Here is a 14,416-nt window from a genome sequence, read left to right as displayed (position 1 = left end):
CTATATGTCCATCAGGGAACATTAACCCTCCATGTAGACTATATGTCCATCAGGGAACATTAACCCCTCCATGTAGACTATATGTCCATCAGGGAACATTAACCCCTCCATGTAGACTATATGTCCATCAGGGAACATTAACCCCTCCATGTAGACTATATGTCCATCAGGGAACATTAACCCCTCCATGTAGACTATATGTCCATCAGGGAACATTAACCCCTCCATGTAGACTATATGTCCATCAGGGAACATTAACCCCTCCATGTAGACTATATGTCCATCAGGGAACATTAACCCCTCCATGTAGACTATATGTCCATCAGGGAACATTAACCCCTCCATGTAGACTATATGTCCATCAGGGAACATTAACCCCTCCATGTAGACTATATGTCCATCAGGGAACATTAACCCCTCCATGTAGACTATATGTCCATCAGGGAACATTAACCCCTCCATGTAGACTATATGTCCATCAGGGAACATTAACCCCTCCATGTAGACTATATGTCCATCAGGAGGGAACATTAACCCCTCCATGTAGACTATATGTCCATCAGGGAACATTAACCCCTCCATGTAGACTATATGTCCATCAGGGAACATTAACCCCTCCATGTAGACTATATGTCCATCAGGGAACATTAACCCCTCCATGTAGACTATATGTCCATCAGGGAACATTAACCCCTCCATGTAGACTATATGTCCATCAGGGAACATTAACCCCTCCATGTAGACTATATGTCCATCAGGGAACATTAACCCCTCCATGTAGACTATATGTCCATCAGGGAACATTAACCCCTCCATGTAGACTATATGTCCATCAGGGAACATTAACCCCTCCATGTAGACTATATGTCCATCAGGGAACATTAACCCCTCCATGTAGACTATATGTCCATCAGGGAACATTAACCCCTCCATGTAGACTATATGTCCATCAGGGAACATTAACCCCTCCATGTAGACTATATGTCCATCAGGGAACAGGGAACATTAACCCCTCCATGTAGACTATATGTCCATCAGGGAACATTAACCCCTCCATGTAGACTATATGTCCATCAGGGAACATTAACCCCTCCATGTAGACTATATGTCCATCAGGGAACATTAACCCCTCCATGTAGACTATATGTCCATCAGGGAACATTAACCCCTCCATGTAGACTATATGTCCATCAGGGAACATTAACCCCTCCATGTAGACTATATGTCCATCAGGGAACATTAACCCCTCCATGTAGACTATATGTCCATCAGGGAACATTAACCCCTCCATGTAGACTATATGTCCATCAGGGAACATTAACCCCTCCATGTAGACTATATGTCCATCAGGGAACATTAACCCCTCCATGTAGACTATATGTCCATCAGGGAACATTAACCCCTCCATGTAGACTATATGTCCATCAGGGAACAGGGAACATTAACCCCTCCATGTAGACTATATGTCCATCAGGGAACATTAACCCCTCCATGTAGACTATATGTCTATCAGGGAACATTAACCCTCCATGTAGACTATATGTCCATCAGGGAACATTAACCCCTCCATGTAGACTATATGTCTATCAGGGAACATTAACCCCTCCATGTAGACTATATGTCCATCAGGGAACATTAACCCCTCCATGTAGACTATATGTCCATCAGCGAACAGGGAACATAACCCCTCCATGTAGACTATATATCCATCAGGGAACATTAACCCCTCCATATAGACTATATGTCCATCAGGCAACATTAACCCCTCCATGTAGACTATATGTCCATCAGGGAACATTAACCCCTCCATGTAGACTATATGTCCATCAGGGAACATTAACCCCTCCATATAGACTATATGTCCATCAGGGAACAGGGAACATTAACCCCTCCATGTAGACTATATGTCCATCAGGGAACATTAACCCCTCCATGTAGACTATATGTCCATCAGGGAACATTAACCCCTCCATGTAGACTATATGTCCATCAGGGAACATTAACCCCTCCATGTAGACTATAGGTCCATCAGGGAACATTAACCCCTCCATGTAGACTATATGTCCATCAGGGAACATTAACCCCTCCATGTAGACTATATGTCTATCAGGGAACAGGGAACATTAACCCCTCCATGTAGACTATAAGTCCATCAGGGAACATTAACCCCTCCATGTAGACTATATGTCCATCAGGGAACATTAACCCCTCCATGTAGACTATATGTCCATCAGGGACATTAACCCCTCCATGTAGACTATAGTCCATCAGGGAACATTAACCCCTCAATGTAGACTATAAGTCCATCAGGGAACATTAACCCCTCCATGTAGACTATATGTCCATCAGGGAACATTAACCCCTCCATGTAGACTATATGTCCATCAGGGAACATAACCCCCCTCCATCTAGACTATATGTCTATCAGGGAACATTAACCCCTCCATGTAGACTATATGTCCATCAGGGAACATTAACCCCTCCATGTAGACTATATGTCCATCAGGGAACATTAACCCTCCATGTAGACTATATGTCCATCAGGGAACATTAACCCTCCATGTAGACTATATGTCCATCAGGGAACATTAACCCCTCCATGTAGACTATATGTCCATCATGGAACATAAACCCCTCCATGTAGACTATATGTCCATCAGGGAACATTAACCCCTCCATGTAGACTATATGTCCATCAGGGAACATTAACCCCTCCATGTAGACTATATGTCCATCAGGGAACATTAACCCCTCCATGTAGACTATATGTCCATCAGGGAACATTAACCCTCCATGTAGACTATATGTCCATCAGGGAACATTAACCCCTCCATGTAGACTATATGTCCATCAGGGAACATTAACCCTCCATGTAGACTATATGTCCATCAGGGAACATTAACCCCTCCATGTAGACTATATGTCCATCAGGGAACATTAACCCCTCCATGTAGACTATATGTCCATCAGGGAACATTAACCCTCCATGTAGACTATATGTCCATCAGGGAACATTAACCCCTCCATGTAGACTATATGTCCATCAGGGAACATTAACCCCTCCATGTAGACTATATGTCCATCAGGGAACATTAACCCCTCCATGTAGACTATATGTCCATCAGGGAACATTAACCCTCCATGTAGACTATATGTCCATCAGGGAACATTAACCCTCCATGTAGACTATATGTCCATCAGGGAACATTAACCCTCCATGTAGACTATATGTCCATCAGGGAACATTAACCCTCCATGTAGACTATATGTCCATCAGGGAACATTAACCCTCCATGTAGACTATATGTCCATCAGGGAACATTAACCCCTCCATGTAGACTATATGTCCATCAGGGAACATTAACCCCTCCATGTAGACTATATGTCCATCAGGGAACATTAACCCTCCATGTAGACTATATGTCCATCAGGGAACATTAACCCCTCCATGTAGACTATATGTCCATCAGGGAACATTAACCCCTCCATGTAGACTATATGTCCATCAGGGAACATTAACCCCTCCATGTAGACTATATGTCCATCAGGGAACAGGGAACATTAACCCCTCCATGTAGACTATATATCCATCAGGGAACATTAACCCCTCCATGTAGACTATATGTCCATCAGGGAACATTAACCCCTCCATGTAGACTATATGTCCATCAGGGAACATTAACCCTCCATGTAGACTATATGTCCATCAGGGAACATTAACCCCTCCATGTAGACTATATGTCCATCAGGGAACATTAACCCCTCCATGTAGACTATATGTCCATCAGGGAACATTAACCCCTCCATGTAGACTATATGTCCATCAGGGAACATTAACCCCTCCATGTAGACTATATATCCATCAGGGAACATTAACCCCTCCATGTAGACTATATGTCCATCAGGGGAACATAACCCCTCCATGTAGACTATATGTCCATCAGGGAACATTAACCCCTCCATGTAGACTATATGTCCATCAGGGAACATTAACCCCTCCATGTAGACTATATGTCCATCAGGGAACATTAACCCCTCCATGTAGACTATATGTCCATCAGGGAACATTAACCCCTCCATGTAGACTATATGTCCATCAGGGAACATAAACCCCTCCATGTAGACTATATGTCCATCAGGGGAACATTAACCCCTCCATGTAGACTATATGTCCATCAGGGAACATTAACCCTCCATGTAGACTATATGTCCATCAGGGAACATTAACCCCTCCATGTAGACTATATGTCCATCAGGGAACATTAACCCCTCCATGTAGACTATATGTCCATCAGGGAACATTAACCCCTCCATGTAGACTATATGTCCATCAGGGAACATTAACCCCTCCATGTAGACTATATGTCCATCAGGGAACATAACCCCCCTCCATGTAGACTATATGTCCATCAGGGAACATTAACCCCTCCATGTAGACTATATGTCCATCAGGGAACATTAACCCCTCCATGTAGACTATATGTCCATCAGGGAACATTAACCCCTCCATGTAGACTATATGTCCATCAGGGAACATTAACCCCTCCATGTAGACTATATGTCCATCAGGGAACATTAACCCCTCCATGTGGACTATATGTCCATCAGGGAACATTAACCCCTCCATGTAGACTATATGTCCATCAGGGAACATTAACCCCTCCATGTAGACTATATGTCCATCAGGGAACATTAACCCCTCCATGTAGACTATATGTCCATCAGGGAACATTAACCCCTCCATGTAGACTATATGTCCATCAGGGAACATTAACCCCTCCATGTAGACTATATGTCCATCATGGAACATAAACCCCTCCATGTAGACTATATGTCCATCAGGAAACAGGGAACATTAACCCCTCCATGTAGACTATATGTCCATCAGGGAACAGGGAACATTAACCCCTCCATGTAGACTATATGTCCATCAGGGAACATTAACCCCTCCATGTAGACTATATGTCCATCAGGGAACATTAACCCCTCCATGTAGACTATATGTCCATCAGGGAACATTAACCCTCCATGTAGACTATATGTCCATCAGGGAACATAACCCCCCTCCATGTAGACTATATGTCCATCAGGGAACATTAACCCCTCCATGTAGACTATATGTCCATCAGGGAACATTAACCCCTCCATGTAGACTATATGTCCATCAGGGAACAGGGAACATTAACCCCTCCATGTAGACTATATATCCATCAGGGAACATTAACCCCTCCATGTAGACTATATGTCCATCAGGGAACATTAACCCCTCCATGTAGACTATATGTCCATCAGGGAACAGGGAACATTAACCCCTCCATGTAGACTATATATCCATCAGGGAACATTAACCCCTCCATGTAGACTATATGTCCATCAGGGAACATTAACCCCTCCATGTAGACTATATGTCCATCAGGGAACATTAACCCCTCCATGTAGACTATATGTCCATCAGGGAACATTAACCCCTCCATGTAAACTATATGTCCATCAGGGAACAGGGAACATTAACCCCTCCATGTAGACTATATGTCCATCAGGGAACATTAACCCCTCCATGTAGACTATATGTCCATCAGGGAACATTAACCCCTCCATGTAGACTATATGTCCATCAGGGAACATTAACCCCTCCATGTAGACTATATGTCCATCAGGGAACATTAACCCCTCCATGTAGACTATATGTCCATCAGGGAACAGGGAACATTAACCCCTCCATGTAGACTATATGTCCATCAGGGAACATTAACCCCTCCATGTAGACTATATGTCCATCAGGGAACATTAACCCCTCCATGTAGTCTATATGTCCATCAGGGAACATTAACCCCTCCATGTAGACTATATGTCCATCAGGGAACATTAACCCTCCATGTAGACTATATGTCCATCAGGGAACAGGGAACATTAACCCCTCCATGTAGACTATATGTCCATCAGGGAACATTAACCCCTCCATGTAGACTATATGTCCATCAGGGAACATTAACCCCTCCATGTAGACTATATGTCCATCAGGGAACATTAACCCCTCCATGTAGACTATATGTCCATCAGAGAACTTATGCCATCAGGAACTTAACCCCTCCATGTAGACTATATGTCCATCAGGGAACAGGGAACATTAACCCCTCCATGTAGACTATATGTCCATCAGGGAACATTAACCCCTCCATGTAGACTATATGTCCATCAGGGAACATTAACCCCTCCATGTAGACTATATGTCCATCAGGGAACATTAACCCCTCCATGTAGACTATATGTCCATCAGGGAACATAACCCCCCTCCATCTAGACTATATGTCCATCAGGGAACATTAACCCCTCCATGTAGACTATATGTCCATCAGGGAACATTAACCCCTCCATGTAGACTATATGTCCATCAGAGAACATTAAACCCCTCCATGTAGACTATATGTCCATCAGGGAACAGGGAACATTAACCCCTCCATGTAGACTATATGTCCATCAGGGAACATTAACCCCTCCATGTAGACTATATGTCCATCAGGGAACATTAACCCCTCCATGTAGACTATATGTCCATCAGGGAACATAACCCCCCTCCATCTAGACTATATGTCCATCAGGGAACATTAACCCCTCCATGTAGACTATATGTCCATCAGGGAACAGGGAACATTAACCCCTCCATGTAGACTATATGTCCATCAGGGAACATTAACCCCTCCATGTAGACTATATGTCCATCAGGGAACATTAACCCCTCCATGTAGACTATATGTCCATCAGGGAACATTAACCCCTCCATGTAGACTATATGTCCATCAGGGAACAGGGAACCCTCCATGTAGACTATATGTCCATCAGGGAACAGGGAACATTAACCCCTCCATGTAGACTATATGTCCATCAGGGAACAGGGAACCCTCTGTCTAGACTATAAGATGATCCGCTGACACTCTTATTTAGAAATATTTAGGCCAAGTTATTTTCCTGTACCATTTGCTTGTTTTCCATTTTAGTTTGATTAATTAAAAACAAGTCCTTAGTTATCTTGGACGTGCATAAAGCCAAGGAGACTATCCATTACTTTAATCTTCATTTAACTAGGCAAGTCAGTTAAGAACACATTTTTTTGTTTGTTTTGTTTTTACAATGACGGCCTACCCCGGACAAACCCTAACCCGGACGACGCTGGGACTCCCAATCACGGCCGGTTGTAATACAGCCTGGAATTAAACCAGGGTCTGTAGTGACGCCTCTAGCACTGAGATGCAGTGCCTTAGACCGCTGTCAGCAATAAAAGGTTTATAAATGATCTTACTTTTGAGGCTTTTGCCGACATGCTTTTGCATTAGTCACAATTCACATACGCCTACCTACAGTGCTTAGACTACTCCAGTCAGCTTGTATCCCTCCCTACAGTGTATAGACTACTCCAGTCAGCTTGTATCCCTCCCTACAGTGTATAGACTACTCCAGTCAGCTTGTATCCCTCCCTACAGTGTATAGACTACTCCAGTCAGCTTGTATCCCTCCCTACAGTGTATAGACTACTCCAGTCAGCTTGTATCCCTCCCTACAGTGTATAGACTACTCCAGTCAGCTTGTATCCCTCCCTACAGTGTATAGACTACTCCAGTCAGCTTGTATCCCTCCCTACAGTGTATAGACTACTCCAGTCAGCTTGTATCCCTCCCTACAGTGCTTAGACTACTCCAGTCAGCTTGTATCCCTCCCAACAGTGTACAGGCTACTCCAGTCAGCTTGTATCCCTACCTACAGTGTATAGACTACTCCAGTCAGCTTGCATATCTCCCTACAGTGTACAGGCTACTCCAGTCAGCTTGTATCCCTCCCTACAGTGTATAGACTACTCCAGTCAGCTTGCATATCTCCCTACAGTGTACAGGCTACTCCAGTCAGCTTGTATCCCTCCCTACAGTGTACAGACTACTCCAGTCAGCTTGTATCCCTCCCTACAGTGTATAGGCTACATCCCCATTTCCAAAGACAACCTTGTCTGGTTACCAAAGACGCGCTCCTCCAAAACATATTCAAATGATTCCGTCCAATAAGGCCATATCAACGGTAGTCCTAGGCTATATCTGGTTTATTGGGAACGAGCTTCACGCATATCCTTTACAGAAGCCTGGTATTTATTATTGAGGAGAAGCGTGATGCGTAAAGTCCTATACACGTTGAAGCCAATTACACCCAATGTTGACTGTCAACACACCGACCTGGATTACAAAAACTAATGTTTTTACTGTTGTTCTTACTCACTACTGTAGCCTATGCTACTTAATGAAACGAATCAATACACAATGGAAGATAACTTTGCACAGACGGATTTGTAGTTGATACAATGCAAAGACCGTCAATAAACTACAGAACGCGAGACGACAGCAGTATGAAATTGGTTTTATTTTATTTTAGAAATTCATCAAAACCCAGCACTTTCAGTGCGTTCAGTAACCGGAAGGTTGTTGGATAGAATCCCCGAGCTGGCAAGGTAAAAATCTGTCGTTCTGCCTCCTGAACAAGGCAGTTAACCCACTGTTCCCCGGGCCCTGAACAAGGCAGTTTAACCCACTGTTCCCCGGGCCCTGAACAAGGCAGTTTAACCCACTGTTCCCCGGGCCCTGAACAAGGCAGTTTAACCCACTGTTCCCCGGGCCCTGAACAAGGCAGTTTAACCCACTGTTCCCCGGGCCCTGAACAAGGCAGTTTAACCCACTGTTCCCCGGACGCCGAAGATGTGGATGTCGATTAAGGCAGCCCCCCCTGCTGCACCTCTCTGAATCAGAGGGGGTTGGGTTCAATGTGGAAGACACATTTCAGTTGAAGACATTCAGTTGGACAACTGACTAGGTATCCCCCCTTTTCTCACCACCACCAGCTATTGCGCTCATTATTCCAGCAGTGAAAATAACAGAAATATTTCAGACACACCCCCGGACCTATAACCCTACAGCCAGCGCTAAGATAAGTTTGTAAAAAAAAATTGCCCTTTGAGTGACAGGCAATAGCTCTTGAAAGAAAATCTGTAATTTCAACATTTGAAGCGATCGTCACTAGTTAACAGCCGCAAAGTCATAATTACGGCTAAACCCCACCCATTTATACAATTTATCTTTGTTAAAATCTTATTTTAACCTAACCATAACCCTATACCGAATCCTAAAGTAAGACCAAAAAGCAATTGTTGCCAATGTAGACTTTGTGGCTGTGTTATCTAGTGGAAACCACTTGAAGCCCTCTCTCTCTCCCTCGGATTTACGTGCAGAATAATACGAAATGCTCTGAGACCAGGTTGCTCTCTCTCTCTCTCCAAAGGACAATTGATGAAATGAGGCTATTAACGCTACACGATTACTACTATTATATAAGTTATCAGGACACTGTACAGGTAAATGGCAGATTAATAACGTGAGAATTTCCTCGGCAACTAAGATTCAGACTACACGCCAATATTGTAGTCATTATAATTAGACCGTCAATATGATGGTTCTGTGTTAGACAGGAGAGACTTGCTTTTGGGACAGATCTGAAAAGACAACTATCATTGCCTGTGATGATAATATCCCACACACGCCATGGGACCTATAAATTACTGTCTAGCTGTCTGTCTGTCTAGCTCATTTAGGTTAAAGTAACATTTACATTGTAGTCATTTATCAGACGCCCTTATCCAGAGCGACTTACAGTAGTGAATTCATACAGTTCATACTTTTTTTTTTCTTCCGTACTGGTCCCCCGTGGGAATCGAACCCACAACGCTGGCATTGCAAACACCATGCTCTACCAACTGAGCCACACGGGACCATGTAGGTGCTCATCTCTCTCAAACCACAACCTGAACGTTTCAAATGTTACCAAGAAGTTCGTCTACATTTATAAAATGTATTATTTGGAAAGGAAGAATGAAGAGATGTTATCTTAGCAAGTACCACATCACTACACCGGATGACATTTGTTTTACACTAACGGAAAAAGATTGAACTTACCGGTTACAACGTGTCCAGCCTCGAAAGTTTATAACGCTTTTAGATGGTTCCAGGGATAGACTCTTCTATACCTAATGTTGACAAAATTAAAAATTGAGGTGAGAAAAAAAAATGGTTTCGTCTTGATTTATGCACTTTATAGAAGCGTTCGGTTTGCGGGGCTTGGACCTCCTCGCCAATTGACTTTCATCCCTTCTGTCTGTAAATTGCCAGCTGTACAGCCCTCAGCAGAGGCAGAGAGGAGGCAGAGGGGAGGGAGAGAGGAGGGAGAGAGGACGGAGAGCTGGAGATGACTCGTCGACTTGTTGCACGACTTTAAAAAGGGGACGGATTTCCCTGAAGACACTGCCCCTTTCATGGATGATTTTGTAAGAGATTTTCCACTTTCATAACGCTTTTTATAACGTCAATAAAAATGTTCACAATAATTCATATTTAAGTCTTTCTATTTCCAAGAAGATATAAGCCTAAAGAAAAATCTGACTTTCATTACCATGAAATATTTAAGTTATGACAGCTTTCTAAAAACATTTTTTCCTTTGATTTAATTTGGCTATCTTTCAATCGAAAACACGTGGATTTCCATTACAGAATTTGCAACAAATAAAAGTAGGCTGTTTAAGCACCACCTAACATTAAAATCATTTATTTTCCAAATAAATATATTACAAACACTGTAATGAAAAAAAAAAAAACTGTTCTATGCACATTGTAAATGTTATGTCACCGAAAGATGGAAACCTTAGTCTATGGGGTGAAAGATGTGTCTGATTTTAAATTGGCCAACAATGATTTCGAGTCTGTATGTTGGCAGCAGCCTCTCAATGTTAGTGATGGCTGTTTAACAGTCTGATGGTCTTGAGATTGAAAAACAGCTTCTGTCTCTCGGTTCCAGTTTTGATGCACCTGTACTGACCTCGCCTTCTGGATGATAGCGGGGTGAACAGGCAGTGGCTCGGGTGGTTGTTGTCCTTGATGATCTTTTTGGCCTTCCTGTGACATCGGGTGGTGTAGGTGTCCTGGAGGGCAGGTAATTTGCCCCCGGTGATGCGTTGTGCAGACCTCACTACCCTCTGGAGAGCCTTGCGGTTGAGGGCGGTGCAGTTGCCGTACCAGGCGGTGATACAGCCCGACAGGATGCTTTCAATTGTGCATCTGTACTGACCTAGTTTGTGAGGGTTTTAGGTAACAAGCCAAATTTCTTCAGCCTCCTGAGGTTGAAGAGGCACTGTTGCGCATTCTTCATCACATTGTCTGTGTGGGTGGACCATTTCAGTTTGTCCGTGATGTGTACGCAGAGTAACTTAAAACGTTCCACCTTCTCCACTGCTGCCCCGTTGATGTGGATAGGGGGGGTGCTAGTTACTGTTATAGCCCAGAACATCCTGGAAAAGTCGGTATGTGCATCACGGTGTGTATGCCAGTGGGCAGTTTCCAGAGGAGAGAGAGAGACATTTGTGCAGCAGGTAAATACAACAGACAAACTAGATAGCCAATTCAAAATATTGTCTGTAGTTTGGCTGGTTATCTTGCTAGTTAACTATTAAGCTATTAGCATGTATTAATGTTATTGTCATGCAGGGCCGGATTAAGATTTTTTTTTTACATTTTACTACTCAAGGTGATGGCAGTAGCCTATCTCAAGATGAGATACTTTGGAAAAACAGTTCTGCTGTTCGCAAAACAAAAAAATAAAATCGTGAGTCGTTGAGAATAGTTTATATTGTTGCCAAACACAGACTAGTCTTCTCTTTTCAGCAGTAGGCATTTACTTTCCAACCTTGTTCCCGCAAAATAAAGGAAACACTTGAGTAAATAAGTATATGCTGTGTGGTGGGGTGCATTTTCCTGGCATGGTTTACGTCCACTGGTACTGTCACGGCTGTCGAAAGGATCGGACCAAAGTGCAGTGTGGTTGTAGTTCCACATTTTATTAAATCCGTGAAACTTTGCAAAAAAACATAAATAACTGAAAATGACAAAACAACAAACCGTGACGCAGAGAGAAAACAAACACAAAAAAACCCAGGAAGAAAAAAAAAACCCTACTTAAATATGATCTCCAATTAGAGACAACGAGGACCAGCTGCCTCCAATTGGAGATCAACCCCCCAAAAAAAAACAAAAAAAACATAGAAATAGAAAAACTAGAACTTAAACATAGAAATACAAAACATAGAAAAACACAAAACACCCCCTGTCACGAACCTGACCTACTCTACCATAGAAAATAAACCTCCTACCATAGAAAATAACCTCTTACTATGTTCAGGACGTGACAAGTAGAATCTATGCCAAGGAGAAGCTGTTCTGGAAGCTCATGACCCAATAACATTTTAAGACACTTTTTTGGTGTTTCCTTTATTTTGGCAGTTAAATGTTTGTGAGAACATTTTAATACACTGTTATTTTGTTCAACTATTGATCCTCTGTAGCAAAATGTAGCTCTCTGGTTTCTTTTGAACATCGAGAGCGTGCTCCTGGTATGTAGCCTACTGTAAGTCGCTCTGGATAAGAGCGTCTGCTAAATGACTAAAAGAAAATGTAAAAAAAAAATAAAAGTAAAATGTAGCCTATAGAAAGACAGACATTCCTATGAAGACATGCTTTTTAATAAATGTCACTTTAATAATGTGTACATATCTTGCATTACTCATCTCATATGTATATACTGTACTCTATACCATCTATTGCATCTTGCCATCCTGATGTAATGTATCACTAGCCACTTTAAACAATGCCACTTTATATAATGTTTACATACCCTACATTACTCATCTCATATGTATATACTGTACTCCATACCATCTATTGTATCTTGCCTATGCCGCACAGCCATCACTCATCCATATATTTATATGTACATATTCTTATTCCATCCCTTTAGTGTGTATTAGGTAGTTGTTGTGGAATTGTTAGATTACTTGTTAGATATTTACTGTACTGTCGGAAGTAGAAGCATTTCGCCAAACACTCACATTAACATCTGCTAACCATGTGTATGTGACCTTTAAAATTAGATTAGATTTTTCACAAAATGTGCTCGCTTTGATCTAGAAACCGCTCATGCCTGTCAACGCCAACAATAATTCTAGTCAGATGTTGTTCTGCAGATATTGGGAGGGTAGTGCTCAACACATCACATCTGGAGGACTCTTTGATCTAATACTGACCGGAGTAGCCTAATGGCTCTGGATCAGAGAGTCTGCTAAATGACTCACTACTGCAGTGGCTCTGGACCAGAGAGTCTGCTAAATGACTCCCTACTGTAGTGGCTCTGGATCAGAGAGTCTGCTAAATGACTCACTATTGTAAGTGGCTCTGGATCAGAGAGTCTGCTAAATGACTCACTACTGTAGTGGCTCTGGATCAGAGAGTCTGCTAAATGACTCACTACTGTAAGTGGCTCTGGATCAGAGAGTCTGCTAAATGACTCATTACTGTAAGTGGCTCTGGATCAGAGAGTCTGCTAAATGACTCACTGCTGTAAGTGGCTCTGGATCAGAGAGTCTGCTAAATGACTCACTACTGCAGTGGCTCTGGATCAGAGAGTCTGCTAAATGACTCACTACCGTAGTGGCTCTGGACCAGAGAGTCTGCTAAATGACTCACTACTGTAAGTGGCTCTGGATCAGAGAGTCTGCTAAATGACTCACTACTGTAGTGACTCTGGATCAGAGAGTCTGCTAAATGACTCACTACTGTAGTGGCTCTGGATCAGAGAGTCTGCTAAATGACTCACTACTGTAAGTGGCTCTGGACCAGAGAGTCTGCTAAATGACTCACTACTGTAAGTGGCTCTGGATCAGAGAGTCTGCTAAATGACTCACTACTGTAGTGACTCTGGATCAGAGAGTCTGCTAAATGACTCACTACTGTAGTGGCTCTGGATCAGAGAGTCTGCTAAATGACTCACTACTGTAAGTGGCTCTGGACCAGAGAGTCTGCTAAATGACTCACTACTGTAGTGGCTCTGGATCAGAGAGTCTGCTAAATGACTCACTACTGTAGTGGCTCTGGATCAGAGAGTCTGCTAAATGACTCACTACTGTAGTGGCTCTGGATCAGAGAGTCTGCTAAATGACTCACTACTGTAAGTGGCTCTGGATCAGAGAGTCTGCTAAATGACTCCCTACTGTAAGTGGCTCTGGCTCAGAGAGTCTGCTAAATGACTCACTACTGCAGTGGCTCTGGATCAGAGAGTCTGCTAAATGACTCACTACTGTAAGTGGCTCTGGATCAGAGAGTCTGCTAAATGACTCACTACTGTAAGTGGCTCTGGATCAGAGAGTCTGCTAAATGACTCACTACTGTAGTGGCTCTGGATCAGAGAGTCTGCTAAATGACTCACTACTGTAAGTGGCTCTGGATCAGAGAGTCTGCTAAATGACTCACTACTGTAAGTGGCTCTGGATCAGAGTCTGCTAAATGAC

The 14,416-nt window shown here is 42.9% G+C and overlaps 1 protein-coding gene across 2 annotated transcripts in view; it reads right to left on the bottom strand.

Annotated features, from left to right (window-relative positions):
- LOC106593885 (lysyl oxidase homolog 3B) overlaps positions 1-10,311 on the bottom strand; it is a 106,295-nt gene extending 95,984 nt beyond the window's left edge. Inside the window, exon 1 of one of the 2 annotated variants that reach the window (XM_045704320.2) lies at positions 9,984-10,311. The gene's annotated coding sequence lies outside the window, so the exon portion shown is untranslated. The remainder of the gene's footprint in view (positions 1-9,983) is intronic. The other variant, XM_045704305.2, reaches the window with a different exon arrangement.
- Positions 10,312-14,416: the final 4,105 nt, after the last annotated feature.

The sequence above is a fragment of the Salmo salar genome, chromosome 01 (genome assembly GCF_965601325.2).
Source record: "Salmo salar chromosome 01, fSalSal1, whole genome shotgun sequence".
Lineage (NCBI taxonomy): Eukaryota > Metazoa > Chordata > Actinopteri > Salmoniformes > Salmonidae > Salmo > Salmo salar.
The sequence above is the reverse complement of the archived record's forward strand: the minus strand, read 5'-3'. Positions and strand labels throughout refer to the sequence as shown.